Here is a 20416-nt window from a genome sequence, read left to right on the forward strand (position 1 = left end):
GCAGTTCCGGTGCCTGGACTGGCCGAGGGTTGCTCCCCAGCACAGTCCCCAGAGGCTGTCCCACGTTGATGTGGTCCATTGTGCTCTCTCCAAACTGGCGCTGCAGAGGGGAGACCAACTGGACCAGGAGGAGATGGGGGTGTGATACATCTCTTCAGGTGAGGAGGAGGCCTCAGAGGGTGGCAAGGGGTGACCCGCGGAGAAGGAGGGGAAAGAGCTTGGGCCATGAGCAGGGCCCCTGTGGGCTGATGGGCTACAGACACTCTTGGTGTGGGGACCACCAAGGCAAGGGAGTGAAGCGCTCTTCCATGGTTAGGTGTGACATCTCATCAGTACTGTAGTGCCAGCAGCGGGTTCTCATGACGGTGCCTACAGTAATGGGCAGGTCGCTAATGCCATTGGCCGTACCCTGCAGAAGAGGACAGAGCAATGCTCCTCTCATCCTCAGCAATATGTCTGACTCCTGCCTGACAGAGACCTGAATGCATCCTGTCAATGTAGGGCTTATCATGGGGTTCAGAGCCGCTGGATGACCTCTCATTTGCTGCAAACCCTTCCAAGGTCAGGGGCCCCGGTGTTTTCTTCCAACTTAGATCTGAGATGGACAAACTGAGATGACCTTGGCAGGGGTTTGGACCTTGAGGGTCAGGGCCTACATTTAGGCAGCACGGGTGTTGTAGTACTGCCCTCCTCATGTGCTGGGCTGGTGATGTGAAACTTACAGGGAGGGGGATGTCAGATGGGCTGGTCACTCCCAGGGCCCCCTGGGTGAAGGGCACCAGGCTGCGCTCCTGCTGATCCCCTTCCTTTCGGATGGCGCTGTGCCCCTGCCTCGCCGTCCTCTGGTGCTGATACTCATGAATTCCTCCCAGTGCCTGCACCGTGCAGCTGAAGCCCTGCACAATGATGTTCATGCCCTCAGCCACGAAGGTCATGAGCTGAACCATAAAGTGGGCATCCTTTGGAGTGCACCTCCTGCACCAGGGTCTCCACTGCGGACGCCACCATCGCAGTGTTGACCTCGTTCCGTTGGAGCGATGGTACCATCCCCTTGGACGGAAGGTGATGGGACTCCTTCAGTTGGCGCTCTGAGGAGACGTGCCACCACCTCTTCCTGTTGCTTGCGACTCTGACGTTGCAGTTTCAGCAGTCCTGGGGCAACTAGACACAGGGACACATCGTCGACCAGGGATTCAGCAAGATTCCTGGTCTCCGGCATTCCTCCAAGTGCAGGTTCCCTGGAACGTCCCTGACTCTGAATGTTGTGGATTTTCGATTGTGAGGTGCTCACCAGCGAGTGGCCCAGAAGCCTGCCTACTAGTTAATCCCACCGAGGTGTGAGTATCTGCGCTAGTGGAGGGTGGAGGGTGACAGATGTGATGCCTCATCAATGGTGGTGTCCGAGAGGTCGCCCTCAGAGCTGCTTGTATCCATAGTCTCCAAGGGGCGAGAGGATGGTCCAGGCTGGTTAACTGATCGCCTGCAAGTGAAGGGAGATGGCATCAGTACATCACGGGGGATAAATGATGGGACAATGTTTACTCACGTGAGGCTTGAAGAATGACTGAGGGTGCTCACGTTTGTCTGCAGCCCCCCGGTTGGCCCTCGACGCAGGTGCAATCTTGCTCGTCCCCGCCCAGCTGAAGGGCTCTTTCCTCAAAGGGGGCGCGACATCTGAGCTGGCACTGAAAGGGGGCTGCCTCTGCCTCCCAGGCGGGTGTGGTGACCTCACTGGATGGACGCCTGCATAACCGTGGATAGAGGACACCCAGCCAATGCTGCACACCATCCAGGAGTCTGCTCAGGGCTTTCCTCTGAGAAACATGGGGCTGGATTCTCCGTTTCGGGGACTATGTCCCCACGCCATCGTGGAAAATGTGGCCTTTTACGCCAGAAAAGCTGGCGTCAGAAGGCCACAGATTCACAGCCCTGCAGGGGGCTAACAGGGACCCGTCGTGGAGCTCGCAGCTCCAGCTGCAGATATGGCCCCCCACATCCAGGTCAGAGGCCACGCATGCGCATGGCGGCGGCCTCCAGCAGCTGCTCCGTGCTCCATGGTGCACTCAGACTGCGGATTTGGACCGCGCAAATAGTGCCCCCGATTGGCCGCGTGCCCGACCCGGACCGCCCGCTCAAAAGTACTCCAATCCCATATGAGGCCCTCCTTGCCCTCCGATCGGCCCGCCCCTGACCGTGGAGATCGCGGACTGTGTCCGCAGCTGCCACGCCAGTATCCCGAACGGCAGGAACATGAGTGGTCCATGCCGTCGGGACTTCAGCCGGTCGGGGGGGGGGGGGGGGGAGAATAACTGGGTGGGCCTCTGGCAATGGCCGAAGGTGGTGGATACGCGGAGCGCCGTACACCCTGAGTACGCCACTTTTCGGGGGCGGAGAATCAAGGAACCGGTGCGGGTCCTGATTCCATGCATGGAACTGGATTCTCCGGCCTGACGCTAGACGAGAATCTAGCCTGTGGTGTTTGCCTCCTGGTAGCCATCCCCGCGGATGGATCTGGAGCAAGTCCTGGGCAGGCGTTTATATGGAGCTCCCCACTGATGGCGTGCAGAAATTAAGTTGCCCCAGGGCGAGCAAATCAGCGGGGGACCGCCACGAGCGTGACATGATTCACGGGGTTAAATAATAATAATGTACATAGAGGCTCTATATTGGGTGAGATTTCCCGCTGACTGCGGCTGGATTCAGATTGGTTTTCACACCGGAACCGACACACTTGGCCACATTTTGGTAAGATTCCGCCCCATTTTCTGTTTCCCGATGGCCATGTTAAAATCCTGACTTTGATCAGTTTAATTTCTAGGGACATTCTATCGTTACAATACCTCAGGCACTTGCCTGTTGTTTTTTCCTGCTCCTTTAATGTAATGATGTGGAGATGCTGGCGTTGGACTGGGGTGAGCACAGTAAGAAGTCTTACAACACCAGCTTAAAGTTCAACAGGTTTGTTTCGATGTCACTAGCTTTCGGAGCGCTGCCCCTTCCTCAGGTGAATGAAAAGGTATGTTCCAGAAACATATATATAGACAGATTCAAAGATCCCAGACAATGCTTGGAATGCGAGCATTAGCAGGTGATTAAATCTTTACAGATCCAGAGATAGGGGTAACCCCAGGTTAAAGAGATGTGAATTGTCTCAAGCCAGGACAGTTGGTAGGATTTGGCAAGCCCAGGCCAGATGGTGGGGGATGAATGTAATGCGACATGAATCCCAGATCCCGGTTGAGGCCACACTCATGTGTGCGGAACTTGGCTATAAGTTTCTGCTCGGCGATTCTGTGTTGTCGCGTGTCCTGAAGGCCGCCTTGGAGAACGCTTACCCGGAGATCACAGGCTGAATGCCCTTGACTGTTGCATCAAAGTTCTCCTCCAATTCATCACCCACACTATGCCAACATGCGCCAGCCGTTCCTTCACCGATTCTGGGTCACAATCGGGGAACTCACCAGAGATAAACCTTCGCCATCATCTTCTGAAGAGCAACTTGCGATGGGCAATAAACGCTGCCCGAACCAGCAATGGCCACAGCCCGTAAATGAATCTTTTTAAAAACCACATGGACTGCAATGAGTGACAAAGATGGCTCACCACCACCTTCCCAAGGGCAATGAGCAATAAACACAGGCTTTGCTGGGAACAGTCTCCTCCACAGATTGTATTTTGCGAAGATCACAGACAGGGCTGGGATAGGGTTTTACCGCTTGTTTTACAACCAGAAATATATAAAATTACACCAAGAAATAAAAATAATCTTCACTGGTGTCACAAGTAGGCTTACGTTAATACTGCAATGAAGTTACTGTGAAAAGCCCCTATTCTCCACATTCCGGCGCCTGTTCAGGTACACTGAGGGAGAATTCAGAATGTCCAATTCACCTAACAGCACGTCTTTCGGGACTTGTGGGGGGAAACCGGAGCACCCGGAGGAACCCCACGCAGATACGGGGAGAACGTGCAGACTCCGCACAGACAGTGACCCAAGCCGGGAATCAAGCCTAGGACCCTGGAACTGTGATGCAACAGTGCTACTGTCCCCTCCCACACATCTCACACCCGTCTGCCATCCCCAGAAAAAAAAACGGGCATCTGAGTCCTATGCGCCACCTAATATTGAATCAAACGCATTCTTGCGCAGGAGGAGGTTCAGGTCACTCATTGCATTACCTCACACCAAAGTCCCCATCCCATAATCCCTCCCCAACACCTCCTCACACTTCCGCTTGGTCTTCATCACCAATGTCTTGCGCTGCTCCCCAAACCACCCGAATATATCCCCAATCCTGCCACCCCCACCTCATCTGGGAGCATTTTCTCCAGAAGCGTATACATTGGGACCTGAGGCAACAAAGGCAGCTCCTTGCATGCACCTGCCAGTACCAAAACTGAATCCCTCTTGGTAACTCAAATCTCTCTCGCAATGGCTCTAGTCCAGCAAACGTCCCCTCCGAAAACATATTCCTGACCCGCTCCAACCCTTCCACCACCTTTCGACCCCAACCAACCCGGCTTGGGTCACTGTCTGTGCGGAGTCTGCACGTTCTCCCCGTGTCTGCGTGAGTTTCCGCCGGGTGCTCCGGTTTCCTCCCACAAGTCATCAAAGACATGCTGATAGGTAATTTGGACATTCTGAATTCTCCCTCAGTATACCCGAATAGGCACCGGAGTGTGGCAACGAGGGGATTTTCACAGTAACTTCATTGCAGTGTTAATGTAAGCCTACTTGTGACAATAATAAAGATTATTATTATTAGCTTAAAGTGCCTCGTCAGAAAGTACGGCATCAACTCAACCAATCCATGTTGTTTAAAAAAAAAAATTTTTTTTAGAGTACCCAATTCATTTATTCCAATTGAGGGACAATTTAGCACGGCCAATCCACCTACCCTGCACATCTTTGGGTTGTGGGGGCGAAACCCATGCAAACACGGGGAGAATGTGCAAACTCCACACGGACAGTGACCCAGAGCCGGGATCGAACCTGGGACCTTGGCGCCGTGAGGCAGCAGCGCTCACCGTGCTGCTCTAACCAATCCGTGTTGCCGTCCAACCTTCACATGATCAGTCATTCCAATACTTTGCCGTCTCCCTGCTTTCTTATTAATCACTGAGCGCAATATCCTGCTCTTTCAGTTAGTCTGTATGGTTTATTAATGAGATCTCTTACACTTAGGCGTGTTACACTCATATGCTCCATTGGGAGCTCCACTATCACCCTCGAACCTATGCATCAGTTCCTTCTGAAGTGCAGAGTGCTCCTAATGGGGGAAACACAGTTTTCCATTAAGTTTTCAATTAGAATGAAAGCTTTAAACACTGGTTGGTGGAAAGGGCCTTTTTATCTTTCCAACTGCACTGCTCTTTGCTTGGCGCAAGGTCTCATTGCTTCCGCAATTAATGATTGCATTGCTATAGTGGAGCCTGGTGGAGACTGAACTATATGTCACACCATCGATACTTCATCTACCTCGATGCCTCCCACCTTGCGTATATGTGTTATTCATGGCTCAGTTGGTTGCCCTCTTGCCCCTGGATCTGGAGATTACGGGTTCATGTCCTACTCCAGACTTGAGCACAGAATTCATACCGATTCTCCAGTGCAGTACAAAAGGAACACTACACTGTTTGTGGAGGGCGCCCACGTGTGTGTACATGATCGAATGGGACAAATGTAAAAAAACACACAGATGGGGGGTGGGATTCTCTGAAGTCCCGGTCAAGTGTTGACGCCAGCGTAAAAACCGGCGCGAGCGACACCAACGTCAATGGGCCTCCAGGCCCAATCATTCTCCCCTTCCTCGGGGGCTAGTACGGCAGCGGAGTGCTGTGCGCTGCTCTGGCGCCAAAGGCTGGACCAACACGGCCGGCGTGGGTCCGTGCATTCGCACCATGGCCGTCTCCCCGCTGACGCATGCGCATGAGTTGCCGTCTCTGCGCCAGCCCCCGGGGCAAGATAGCGGAGCACTACAGGGGTCCGGCGCGGAGGAAAATAGGCCCTGCTGGAATGAGCCCACCTGCTGATTGGTAGGCCCCGATCGCGGGCCTGGCCTCCGTGGTGGCACCCCCCCCCCCCCCCCCACCAGGACGGCCCCCGCAACCGGAACTCTGAGGTCCTGCTGGATGGGACCATACGTAACCCACGCCGGCGGGACTCGGCCGAACTCGGCGAGCACTTGGCCTGTTGAGCGCAGAGAATTGCTGCGGCGACCGCCGCAGCGATTCTCTGCGCTCGCCCGGCGTCAATTCTCGCACCCCCCCCCTGCTGATTCTCCGACCCAACACGGGATCGGAGAATCCTGGCAGGGAGGTTTTTCCCCAATGACCTGCCCGACATTTATCTCTCACCCAACACCATGAAAACACATGACCTGGTCATTGTCATGATGCCGCATGCGGGATCTTGATGTGCTTAAATTGCCTGCTATTTTTACTACTTTAGAGCATTGACCTCAAAAGTACTGTGCGTTATTCACCCTGGGGTAACACGGGCTGCAACAGGATGCAGATGAACGGTAAAGCATACACCAAACGTAGGCGTTGGTTCAATATGATTTATTGAACTTCTGTAACAATGCACACAGCTTGCTGTGGGTTGACACTCCACTACTCTAAGTGTGTTAACAATAACTAACTAGACCAGGCTAGCTCTGATCCACGTGTCGAAGGTGCTGACTGATATGCCTTAGAGCCATGGTGTGTGATGCGAGGTTGGGAATGAACGTTCCCAAGAAGTTAACCATACCCAGGAAGCGGAGTACCGCCATTTTGTCTTCCGGGGTCTTCATGGTGTTGATGGCCTTGACTTTGTCCGAGTCCGGTTGCACGCCCTGCTGGGTTATTTGATCGCCCAGAAACTTGATCGATGACATGCCAAAGGAGCATTTGGCCTTCTTCAACTTGAGGTCTTTGGCATGTATGCGTCTAAAAACTTGTTGGAGACGAGATATGTGTTCCTCTGGGGTCGTGCACCATATAATGATGTCAACAATATAAACCCGCACACCCTCAATGCCCTTTAGCATCTGTTCCATGATCCTGTGAAAGATTTCAGATGCTGAAACAATACCAAACAGCATGCGGTTGTAACAGTACCTTCCGAAAGGTGTATTAAACGTGCAGAGCTTCCTGCTGGACTCGTCCAGTTGTATCTGCCAGAAGCCACACGATGCATCTAGTTTTGTGAAGAATTTGGCATGTGCCATTTCACTGGTTAGCTCCTCCCGCTTCGGGATCGGGTAGTGTTCCCGCATTATGTTCCGGTTAAGATCTTTGGGAACTATACATATGCACAACTCTCCTGAGGGCTTCTTCACACAGGCCATCGAGCTGACCCAGTCAGTCGGTTCCGTCACTTTAGAGATTATACCCTGGTCTTGGAGCTCCTGCAGCTGCGCCTTTTAACGTTCCTTCAGAGGAGCCGGCACCCGGCGTGGTGCATGGATCACAGGCGTGGCATCAGGCCTGAGTAAGATTTTGTAGCGGTACGGCAGCGTGCCCATCCCACTGAACACAGCCGGGTATTGTGACAGGATTTCGTCAATGTCAGCCTGAAGATTCACATTGGCAGAGGACATGGCATGGACGCGCTGGATGAGATTGAGTAGCTTGCATGCATGGGCACCAAGCAGGGAAGCCTTGTCAGGCTTGACAATTTCGAATCACAGTGTGGCTTTGATGGCTTTGATGGAGACATGCAGGTGACAAGACCCTAACACAGTAATGGCATTGCCATTATAATCAAGCAGCTGGCAGGCCGGCGGAAGAGTTTTTGGCTGCCTTTGGATGCGAGCAAGATCTGCTCGAGATATGAGATTGGCTGAAGCACCAGTGTCCAGCTTAAACCGGATGCTGCATTGGTTAATGTGTATGACAGCACGCCATTCGTCCGCAGAATCCAGTTTGAGGATGGATAGGCGTGTTGCTGAATTTGAGGAAGCCTTGTCATACGTGATAATGATGCCCACATGATATGGGGACTCCAGGCAGTCGTCCTCTGGATCCGTGGTGTTACCAGGTTCCGAATCCAGCAGCTCTTGCTGCACACTTCGAACTCGTTTGCGTTGGAACTGGGATCACTGGCCCACGATCGGAGGTGCAGACCTGCACAAGGCTGCATAATGACCAGGCTTCCCACAATTTAAACATTGCCTGCCTCTTGCAGGGCATTGCCGCTTTAAGTGGGCAGTGCCGCAATTCAGGCACGTCATGACGTTGACGTCATAACGCTCCGTCCGTCGTCACACATGCGCAGTGCGGTCAGCCACCGTTTGCACCTGCGCAGTGTGGTCTTCGGCCGCTTCGTTCTCCCATCCGTGGTGCGCATGCGTGGGACCCCGGGGAAAGCGCGCAAAATGGCCGCCTTCATCGATGCTGAGGCGCCGCATTCGGGCGATGGCCTGTACACTCTCTGTCTTGTGGGAGGCAAGTTGGTCCTGTTCTGCCGATTTAAGTTGGGAGTAGCGACTTTTCGCCTGTTCATGCACTTTACACGTCTCAATGGCTACTGGCAGGGTCATGTTTTTTATTTTTAGGAGCTGCTCCCACAGGGTGTCGGAGTGGACCCCAAACACGATCTGATCCCTGATGAGGGAATCAGCGGTGTCACCATAGTTGCAGGATTGCGCTAATATGCGGAGATGAGTTCGAAAGGATTGGAAAGGCTCATCCTTATCCTGAAGGCGTTGCTGGAAGACATAGCACTCAAGGCTCTCATCCGTTTCGACTTCACAGTGACTGTCGAATTTGGCTATAACGGTCTTGAACTTGGTCTTGTCCTCACCGTCGACAAAAGTGAGCGAATTGAAGATTTGGATGGCCTGGTCCCCCGCAGTCGATAGGAGCAGCGCGATTTTTCTGGCATCGGACGCATCCTCGAGGCCCAAGGCCTCAATGTATAGACTGAATTTCTGCTTGAAGACCCGCCAGTTGGCGCCGAGATTTCCGGGGATCCGGAGCTGTGGCTGGGCCTGGATCTTCTCCACGCCGCTGGAAGGCACTCGCTGGTCGTCACTGAATTATTCAAGGTAAATTATTTAGATGAAGTAGATACCTGGTATCATGTTGTGTTATTCACCCTGGGGTAACACGGACTGCAACAGGATGCAGATGAACGGTAAAGCATACACCAAACGTAGGCGTTGGTTCAATACGATTTATTGAACTTCTGTAAAAATGCACACAGCTGGCTGTGGGTTGACACTCTACCACTCTAAGTGTACTAACTCTAACTTACTAGACCAGGCTAGCTCTGATCCACGTGTAGAAGGTGTTGAATGATATATACACCCTGACTGTCACTACAGTTGTCACCAGTGGAAAGAGGCAAATTGCTGATGCCTCGTGTATTTTATAGTTGGAAGTCCCCCCCTCTGGTGTTCTGTCTGGTGATTGGTTGTGTTCTGTCCTGTATGTTGATTGGCTAACCTGGATGTCTGTCACTGCCTGTTTTTACTTCATGATGTGCCTGAGTGCAAATTATGACAAGTACTTCATTGGCTCTAATGTGGACTGGAACATCTTGAGCATCTGATACAGTCAGGTCTTTCAGCCTTCCCTGTCAATGACACAGCGCACTTCGAAAAAGAGGAGAATTTCATTTTAAATTGAAGGCACAGAGCTCCCCCAGTGGCTCGGCAAGTAATTGCACACATTCCACAGAAGCAAGATACATCCTCGATTCAAAAAGGATTGTGCTTCAGAAGCAATTCTTCAACACTGAAGGACGGTATTGCCTTTATATGATCACAGAACATTCTGGCAAAGTGTGAGGCTATGTGGCCCATCATATCTGTGGCCACATTTTGTCAGAAAAATCAAACCGAACAGCCCTCTCGAAAGCCATGCTTTCTCTCTTAAATAATGTCATTATCTCAGCCACAGGAGATGATGTGCCCTGCATAGATAAATAGATAGACAGATCAATAGGTAGATTAATAAATGGCAGATGGAAAGTTAGCTCGGTAGATATCTGGACAGACAGACCAATTGACCATACCTTTACACAGATCCTTGAAGAGATCATCAAATGCTTCAGAGCCACCTCTGAAGTACAGCATTGTTCCTCCTCAGAATAAATGCTGGGCAATTTGCACACAGCACGACCCCAACAAACAGCAAGAAGACGAATAACCAATTATCTCTTTCCTTCTACTCTGATGTGTGAAGTTGATAAATGTTGGCCAGAACTGCAGGAGGCTGCAACTGCTTTCTCTTCAAGTGTCTACCTCAGAGCATAGACCAACGGTGGGCAAGGCTGTGGCCTGGGAGCCACTTGCGACCCATCAGGTGTCTGAGTGCGGCCCACGAGACATTTTGTTGACTGTTGCCTATGTGCAGAGTGCCAGATTCTGCCGGTTTCCATCAGTGTAGCTTTTTTCTTATCGGTGTGACTGAAGTGATTCGCATGTAAAGCCATCAAAGTGAGGTATGCGCTGATTATTCACAACATTGACTATGAGAGCCGTGCTCTCCCTCTGCGTCCAATCGAACATATATATTTCTTGTGTTTTTTCCTCTTGAAGTTGATGGCAGTTCTATTAATGTGTGAATGATTAAGTATTTTCTACAACATCATGAAATATTCGGCGAGTATTAAATGTATTCAATCTTATTCAAGGATCACAGTTAGCGAACAAACCTGATTTCAATCTTACACCCCACGGATATGAGGGCGGGTTGTTCGTGCAATCTACTCACTAGCCTCGCTTACCCATCACTGGGATAGAGTAAACCTCAGTTCATCATCTGATCTTAAAGGCAGCAGCTTCGACAGCGCAGCACCTCCTCAGGACTGCACGACAGTGTCAGCCTGGACTACGTGTGCAGGTCCACGTGGAGTGGAAAGATGAGCCCGTGGCCTTCTGATTGAGAGGTGATCATGCTTCCACTGAGCCAAGGCAAGCTGAAACTTTGAACCAAGCAGTTGTAAAATATCCCCCTGGCACTAGTAAAGGAAGAGAGTTGGCCCCGTGACCTGGCCAACATTTATACCTCAATCAACACCAGATTAATTGGCCATTTAATTCATTGCTATTTGCAATGCCTGCTGTTTTGCTTATTTGAAACAATGACTGCGGTTTTGAAACAAAATGAATTGGCTGTGAAGTAGTTCGGAATGTGCTGTGAATGTGAAAGGTGGTACATCAATGCAGCCTCTTTCGTTCAAAGACCAATAAAATGCAAACAAAGGAGCAATTCTTTTTAAGATGTAGCACCACAGTCATCAGAATATCATTAATAATCCAGATTTTCATTAAAATCAGATAACGAGTTCAATTTTACCCATGTTCCACGTCTTTATAGATAAATCAATGATTATTTCTAGATGACAGGAACAGCAGAAGGTCAGAAAAATAATGCTAAATAAACAGGAAATCCTCTGGAGAAAATGCAAAACAAAGCAAATGTTTTGGCATCTCGCTGGGTGAATCATCAGGGGCAGAGATTTGAAGACCGTGTGCTAATCATAGAATTTACAATGCAGAAGGAGGCCATTCGGCCCATCGAGTCTGCACTGGCCCTTGGAAAGAGCACCGCACTTAAGCCCACGCCTCCACCCTATCCCCGTAACCTAGTAACCCCACCTAATCTTTTTGAACACTAAGGGCAATTTGTCATGGCCAGTCCACCTAACCTGCACATGTCTGGATTGTGGGAGGAAACCGGAGCACCTGGAGAATACCCACGCAGACACGGGGAGAACGTGCAGATTCCGCACAGACAGTGACCCAAGCCGGGAATTGATCCTGGGACCCTGGCGCTGTGAAGCAACTGTGCTAACCATTGTGCTACCGTGCTGCCTTAATGGGGAGCGTCAGTGCCTCACTTTTATATACCCAGCGTGACATTGAATTTTATAACCCACACTGGTCTTACGGGGTGGGAATGATTAACTACCCCGTGGACCTTTCAGAATAGGAGCTCCACCGCTCATGTGGCAAGGACCTCCAACAATGTCTGGCTTTGTATAAACAGAGATGGCCAGTAAGGTACCGGGTAGTGAAGACCCAGTCGGGAACTATTGGAGCTGAACATAATAGAAGCTATGAAAAAAGTAAGTTTTCATTTCCACAAACTCGGTGTGGACTCCTCGTGGCCTTATATAACTGGCGATGAGGATAAAAACTGGATAGCTATCGATGCTGTTGAACCACATCCCCGCTTTTATTGGATACAAGTTGGAAATGTTATTTCAGCATGCCTCTTTTTGGACGCGGGGACGCGTTTGATGCCGGATTGGAATCAGTACGCACAGAGGATGCGTTACTTTTTCCGTGAAAATGATTGATGCACGATCAACCACTACTGAAGCGAGATTGTAGTCCAATTGAAGGCTTTAATGAACAAGTAGTTACCCCAGCAGCTCCGGTACAGAATGACTGCTGTGGGTGAAACACAGACTCTTATGCTCCGCCTGCTGGGCGGAACCAGCAGGCAGGTTCTACCTCTCATACTACAGTATAAGGCACATCCCACCTAGGTACCGCGATACCCCTAATATAGCCTACCACAATGATATCATGGAGAACAACAGCCAGGTTGTCATATTGCTCACTGCCTGTGGTTTGCACACGTTCAAGCGATAAGGAGCCTTACGTACCCAACTGCCGCGGACATGGATGTGCTTGTAGCCTTAGTAGGCCAGCACTCCAATCTAACTCAGTCCGTTATTGTATAGTGGTATTGTTTTAACACCGCAGAGAGGACCCCGGTTGAGTCCATCAACGGTGTTTTGCCAAGGTTACGGAAAATTGTGGATGAGTCCATCACAGGGTTTTTGCCAAGGTTACAGAAAATTGTGGAATGCTGTGAATACGGCACCACCCTACCTGAGATGCTGCGCATCTGCTTGGCCTGCAGTATTAACAACACGGCCTCTCAGAAGAAAGTGCCACCTGTACCTTCCCTGACCCTGCAGCAAGCCATTCAGATACAAGGGATGGAGGTGAACATCCTAGGGCCCCACCAACAGGTCCCTCCCTGGATCGCCGGGCCCTGCACTGGGCTGAGCGGCGTAAAGGCCCAACTCGTTGGCCGAAGGATAAGCCTTCCCGGCGGGAGACTTCCCCCGAGTCCGTAGAAGAGGAGCCTGGTCGATGTGGGGCTTGTGTTCACTGACTCTGGTGTGTGCGCAAGCTGCCAGTGGCCAAAGGTCCAGATGCCCTGGTAGAGGTAGACATCAGCCAGGGCCCAGACTTTTCATTTGAATGAACTGGATGAGAAGGATGACTGTATGCAGTTACATAAATACATAGATACATAGAAGATAGGAGTAGGGAAGGCCTTTTGGCCCTTCGAGCCTGTTCCGCCATTTTCCACGATCATGGCTGATCATCCGACTCAATAGCCTAATCCTGCTTTCTCCCCATAATCATTGATCCCATTCTCCCCAACTGCCATATCTAGCCATTTCTTGAATATATTCAATGTTTTAGCATCAACTACTTCCTGTGGTAATGAATTCCACCGGCTCACCACTCTTTGGGTGAAGAAATGACTCCTCATTTCTATCGAAAATGGTTTACCCTGACTCCTCAGACTGTGACCCCTGGTTCTGGACACACCCATCATTGGTAACACCTTCCCTGCATCTACCCTGTCTAGTCCTATTAGAATTTAATGTCTCGATGAGATCCCCCCTCATTCTTCTGAACTCCAGCAAGAACAATCCCAACCTAGCCAATCTCTCCTCATATGACAGCCCCGCCATCCCTGGAATCAGTCTGGTAAACCTTTGCTGCACCCCCTTGAGAGCAAGAACATCCTTCCTCAGAAAAGGAGACCAGAACTGCACACCATATTCCAGGTGTGGCCTAGATATTACATTGCGTGGCAGCCCCCTGGGATTGCAGTGCAAGTCAATGGGCATTTGCCTGATGTCGAATTGGACGCTGGTGAAGTGGTCTCCTTGGTCGGATAGAAGACATTTAACCAAATTAAGCAGGATATTCAGATCTTGGATTTAATGGACACCCAGGCCAGGCTGGCCACCTGCAAGGGAGACCATTGGATATTGTGATACGACTCGAAACCCTGTGGTTTATGCGTGCTAGTCGGTGCACCTACCGCATATTGTGGTAAAGGGCCAAGGCCCCAGCCTATTGAGCCGTGATTGGCAGCACATCCTCCAGATGGGGTTTGGAGGCCTGGGCGAGGTGCTGGGCAAGTTGCCCAAAGTGTTTCAACCCAGACAGGGGAAGATAAAAGGGGCACCGCATATCGGTGACCCAGAATCTCCAGCACGGTTTTTATGGGCTCTCCCAGTCCTCTATGCCTCGCTGGAAAAGGTGAAAACCGAGCTCAATCGATTGGAGACTTTGGGTATCATTCAGCCCATACAGTTCGCTGATTGGGCAGTGCCGGTACTGGTAACAAATCCAGATAAAACAGTCTGTTTATGTGGCGATTACAAATTGACGGTAAATACGGTTTCCTGTTTGGACGGTGACCCCTTGCCCCGCGTTGAGGAACTTTACGCGAAGCTTGCGGGTGGCCATTTGTTCAAGAAGCTCGATATGAGCCACGCATATATGTAGCTCGAGTTGGATCTGGCCTCGCGCAAATATGTTACTATCAATCCACACAGGGGCTTGTACGAGTATACACGGATGCCTTTCGGTGTATCTTCTGCCTGTGCAATAATAAGTACTGGTCACTGGAGCCTCAGAGTAGGAGCACCTGGAGTGGGTGTTGAAAAGGTGTTCTCAAGCTGCTGTCCGCCTACAAAGAGTGAAGTGCACTTCCCATGCGAAGGAGGTGGTCGATCTCGGCTATTGGATGGACTGTGAAGGTTCCGCCCCCTTTCCCCACCATCGCGGAGAAGGTATGCGCCATCCAGGAAGCCCCCCCACCCTGACGGATGCCACAGAACTTTGCTCCTTTCTTGGGATCATTAACTATTATGGCAAGTTCGTCTCGAATTTTACGAACACGTTGGCCCCCCTGCATCTCTTTCTGAACAAGAATCACCTCTGGGCCAGGGGCCAGCCGCAGGAAACAGGTTTTCGACAAGTGATGAATCAGTCGTCATCTTCCTGGTTACTGACCTATTACGAGCTGCCAAATCCTTGCTCGTCACATGCAATGCTTCCTCCTATGGGATTGGGGCAGTTATGTCCCACTGGATGATGAATGGAAGGAACATCCAATCGCCTTCGCCTCCCATATATTGGGTGCAGCGGAACAGAAGTACACACAGACCGTGACGGTAGGTCTGACAGAGGTTTTCGCGCTAAACAGACTTTTCAAGGAGGACAAAGCAATTCCGCCCTTTGTCTCCGTGCAGATCCAGCGCTGAGCCCTGTTATTATCCGCCTACGAGTATTCCTTCGAACATAGGCGGGGACTCAAATCGCGAATGCCGGCGCACTGAGCCACTTGCTTTTACTGATTGGCCCCTCATCGAACCCCAGGGAAGCCGAGGTAGTCGCAACTCTGAATTTCATGGACTGCTTGCCTGTCACGGCAAACGATCCGTGAATGGACCCAAACAGATCCGGTCCTATCAAAGGTTCGGCACGTGGTACGATACGGAGAGCAGCATCAACAACTTCCAGGCGAGTTCTGGGTATATGCGTCCAAGCTGTCTGAGTTCAGTTTGGCGGATGGTATCTCACTGTGGGATACGTGCGTCATTATTCCGGACAGTTGAACTTGAAGGACCTCCACAAGGGACATCCAGGCAAGTCAAATATAAAAATGCTGGCATGGAGTTACATCTGGTGGTCAGGTCTAGATTCGGACATTGAGAGTTTGGCCAGGAGCATCCACCAGCGGCGCCCCTGCATCATTGGGAATGGCCAGGATGGCCATGGGCACGGCTGAATGTTGACTTTGCCGGTCTTTTCAAGGATCCATGTTCCTCTTGTTGATTGACACCCATTCGAAGTGGCTCGCGGTGGCCAGGATGGCAGCGACCAAATCCCGGGCAACCATTGAGGAGCTGCGTACATCGTTTCTCATACACAGCATCAGGGAAGTATTTGCCACAGGCAATGGCTCTCTATTTGCGAGTGCAAAGTTCACTGGGTTTCATAAAACGAATGGGGTGTGGTATATTCAGACCGGCCCATTCCACCCGGCCTCGAAAGGCCCAGCAGAGCGTGTAGTGTGAACCTTTAAACGGGGCCTTAAGACAGTCTTCTGAATCGATGGACACTGGGCTGGCTATAGAATCATGCCGCACACGAAACCTGGAGTGGAACTGCTGAGAGGCCGGGGACTTCGTACCCGTCTTAGCTTGATGTTCCCAGACGTGGGTGCGAATGTGCGCTTCACCCTGGTGCTGCAAGGGCGTCGCCCCATTCGACGCCGACCGTCCAGGCACTTTGTACCAGGTGACCCGGGGTCTGTTCGAAACGTTGTCGCTCAGTGGGTCTCCGCCGTTACCATCTGACAAACAGGGCCGGTTTCTTGCAGTTGCAAACCCAAGGTCGGATCATGTGGCAGCACCTTGATCACATTCGGTGACCACTTCTTCCGAAAGTTCCTTATCCTTGTAAACGTCTTCTCGAACCGCATTTTCTGCCTGATCAGTCCGCAGCGGATACCCAAGAGTATCAAGGCGCTGGCGTGACTGAGATCAGCGACTCAGACTCAGAGATGGAAAGGCAGCGAACCTCTGGTTGGGAGCCTTTGGAGGCGCAGCCTCCGGCAGTGCAGCCACAGCGACGTCCGTGTCGGATGCGGTGTTCATCTCCGAGATACACACTGCCCAACCCAGCAGCTCGGGTGCACAATGCCCAGCCAGACATCAAGAGGGCCTGGCGCTGTCCGTCACCACGGCCTTCGGAGGGTTCTTCGGACTTTGGGGAATCAGTTTTGGACGATACAGTTGATGTTGATGCTCGGGCAATGGAGAGGCTGGCCACTCCTGGAAAGTCCAAAGCACGTGAGGTGAAGGTAGGAGCGCGAGGTATCACTGAGGAGCCTTCTTGCAAAACAAAGAGTTTATTGTAAACAACAATGAGGTTTAACTATGAACAGGCAGAGAGGTATATCATACAGGTCTTTAATCTACCGCTCATGGGTCCACACTGCCCAGTCCCCTTTGCGTAGGGTTAGCACGCTCCCGTGCGATGAGCTCCGAACAGGTCATGTGGCCCTCGAAAGATCATCTTCATGATAAGCACCTTAGACTGGACTGTTTTACTGTATCAAAGACATTGGGGGCGATTCTCCGACCCCCCCACCGGGGGCTAGCGTGAATCCCGGCCCCACCGTGTCCCGAATTCTCCGCCACCAGAGATTCGGTGGGGGCGGGAATCGCGCTGCTCCGGTCGGCGGGCCCACCCCCGGCGATTCTCCGGCCCGCGATGGGCCGAAGTCCCGCAGCTGTCAACCCTCTCCCGCCGGCGTGGATTAAACCACCTTTTGAATGGCGGGACAAGGCGGCGCGGGCAGGCTCCGGGGTCCTGGGGGGGTCACGGGGCGATCTGGCCCCGGGGGGTGTCCCCACGGTGGCCTGGCCCGCGATCGGGGCCCACCGATCCGCGGGCGGGCCTGTGCCGTGGGGGCACTCTTTTTGTTCCGCCTTCACCATGGTCTTCACTATGGCAGAGGCGGAAGAGACCCTCTCCCCTGTGCATGTGCGGGAATGACGTCAGCAGCCGCTGACGCTCCCGCGCATGCGTCGCCCAGCGAAGAGCTTTCGGCGCCGGCTGGCGTGGCGCCAAAGGCCTTTCCAGCCAGCCGGTGGAGCGGAAACCACTCCAGCGCGGGCCTAGCCCCTCAAGGTGAGGGCTTGGCCCCTAAAGGTGCAGAGACTTCCGCACCTTTGGGATGGCCCGACGCCGGAGTGGTTCCCGCCACTCCATCACGCCGGAACCCCCCGCCCCGCCGGGTAGGGGAGAATCCCGCCCCATTGTTCTGGATTTTATCATATTGATGATGGTAAAACTGTCAGTCTTTACTCTTCTGAAAGCAACAGAAACTTCTGGAACTCGAAGGTGGACAGTTGAACACTGTAATACCCGTCTGTAATTCTACACAGGGGAGGGATCCGGATTGGGGAGTCTCGGAGGGGAGGAGGGATGGGGGAATGAACTAAGCCGACTGCTCTCCTGGTCCCACCTGCAACCCTCCTGATCTCATAACCCCCTCCCCACCCCATCACCCTCCAGCACCACCACCCCCCACCCCTGCTCCTCCAGTCTCATCTGAACTGTTGTCCACCATGCCCGCACTCTCCCCCACCTGTTCCTCAGGGCTCACCCCCAGTTGCTCCTGTCTGACCACATCTCCCCACCCTCTAGGCAAATCACCGCCCACAAACAAACTGTCGCTCATTTCTTGGCCCCTCTGACTATGTTCTGCGGAAGACGCTCTATTGCAGACCCTGATTGCAAGTGGCCGGAAGTCACTGTGAGAACCTACACTGTTAGAATCCAAGTCTCACTGTAAAAACCCTTAAAACCCTGACACTTTGTTGAATGAGATATGTAAGTTACTGCAACTCATCAGCGGAACAAAAGTGACCTGGACAAAATTGGAAAGGATACATTCCATTTTAAAAGGACATGCTGTCCAGGAAAACAGAATCCGTGTCTGCAGGCAAACGGCAGAATATACATCCAGAAGACGCATCTGAGGACAAAGCAGGGCCATGAGTCATGACAGGGCCAACAGAAACATTATGCGGGAAGACTAAATGGCTCGAACGCACTCCAAAGGAAACAATAGAATGTAAATCAGTTGTTGCCCTGGCCAGAGGAAATCACATTACCCGAATGGGAAAATGATTCAAGTTGTCCCCTGCATCCACTTGAACCATTTTCAAGAGATCAACAGTCTCCAGAGACATTGTGGAACCTTTTATGGAGACACTGATTGTGATGAGTCACGTATGGCTATGTAAGGCTGTTGTATATATGTTCACTATTGTTCTACTGTTCTATTAGTATTGTTATTTCCACTGTTGTATATATTTATTGTTATTGCTGTTCTGTTATTGGTTGTTGGAATGTGATTGTTGGTGCTGCTGTTGGCTCCGCCTGTGGCTCTGCCCCTCTGTGGAGGTATAAAGCCTGATGACCTGGGTCAGCCCTGTAGTGCGGGAGGAGCTACAGGTCGGCCCATATTTAGCTTATTAAAGCATCGGTTCACTGTTTCTCAGCGTCTCGTCTGAATTGATGTCTATCAATTTAATAAGCTAAAACTTTGATAATGGATGCTGCCCTCAAACCTGAACGTCTCGAACTGGACCCACAGGCCGCTGAAGTGCCGGCTATTTTTGAGCATTGGCTCAGCTGCTTCGAGGCCGACCTCGAATCCTCGGCTGCTGCGGTTTCCCCGGCTTCTCCACTTCGTCAAGGCCCGCAACCTGCCCTACTCCACTGACGATGTCAGGGCTGTGACCAGGGATTGCCAAATCTGTGCAGAGTGCAAGCCGCACTTCTATCGGCCAGACAAGGCTCAACTGGTGAAGGCCTCCCGCCCTTTTAAATGCCTCAGCATGGACTTCAAAGGGCCATTCCCCTCCACTGACCGTAATGTGTACTTTCTCAACGTTGTTGATGAGTACTCCCGCTTCCCGTTTGCAATCCCTTGTCCTGATATGTCCTCAGCCACTGTCATCAGGGGCCTGCGCAGCATTTTCTCCCTGTTTGGTTTCCCCACCTGTATACATAGCGACCGGGGCTCCTCTTTTATGAGTGAGGAGCTGCGTCAGTACCTGCTCAGTAAGGGTGTCGTCTCAAGCATGACTACCAGCTACAACCCCCGGGGGAACGGGCAGGTGGAGAGGGAGAATGCTACGGTCTGGAAGGCTGTCCTTCTGGCCCTACGGTCTAGAAGTCTCCCAGTCTCCCGCTGGCAGGAGGTCCTCCCTGACGCGCTCCACTCCATCCGGTCACTTCTGTGTACTGCCACAAACGAGACCCCTCACAACCGTCTATTTGTCTTTCCCAGGACGTCGATCTCTGGGGTCTCGCTCCCGGCCTGGTTAACGAAACCTGGGCCGGTCCTCCTATGGAAATACATGAGGAGCCATAAGGCCAATCCCCTGGTCAAGCGGGTTCAGCTTCTCCACGCGAACCCTCAGTACGCGTATGTGGCACACCGCGATGGACGACAGGACACAGTCTCCCTCAGGACCTGGCTCCCGCGGGTACCCACCGCTCCCATTATCACCGCGCCCCTCCCAGCCACCTCCCCACCCACTTCCCCACCTACACCTTCACCAACATCTCCCACAGGGTCCTTAAGCCCTGCCTCTGCGTCGTCACCCTATCTGCGACCCTGTTGTGCGGACGGTGTGCTCCCGGACCCCAAGGTTTTGACGCCAGTGTCCACGCCGGAGCTGAGGCGTTCGCAGCGAACAATTCATCCTCCTGTGAGACTCAACTTATGAGTCCCTTTCACCCCCTCCGGAACTTTTTTTAACGGGGGGTGAATGTGGTGAGCCACG

The sequence above is a fragment of the Scyliorhinus torazame genome, chromosome 10 (genome assembly GCF_047496885.1).
Source record: "Scyliorhinus torazame isolate Kashiwa2021f chromosome 10, sScyTor2.1, whole genome shotgun sequence".
Lineage (NCBI taxonomy): Eukaryota > Metazoa > Chordata > Chondrichthyes > Carcharhiniformes > Scyliorhinidae > Scyliorhinus > Scyliorhinus torazame.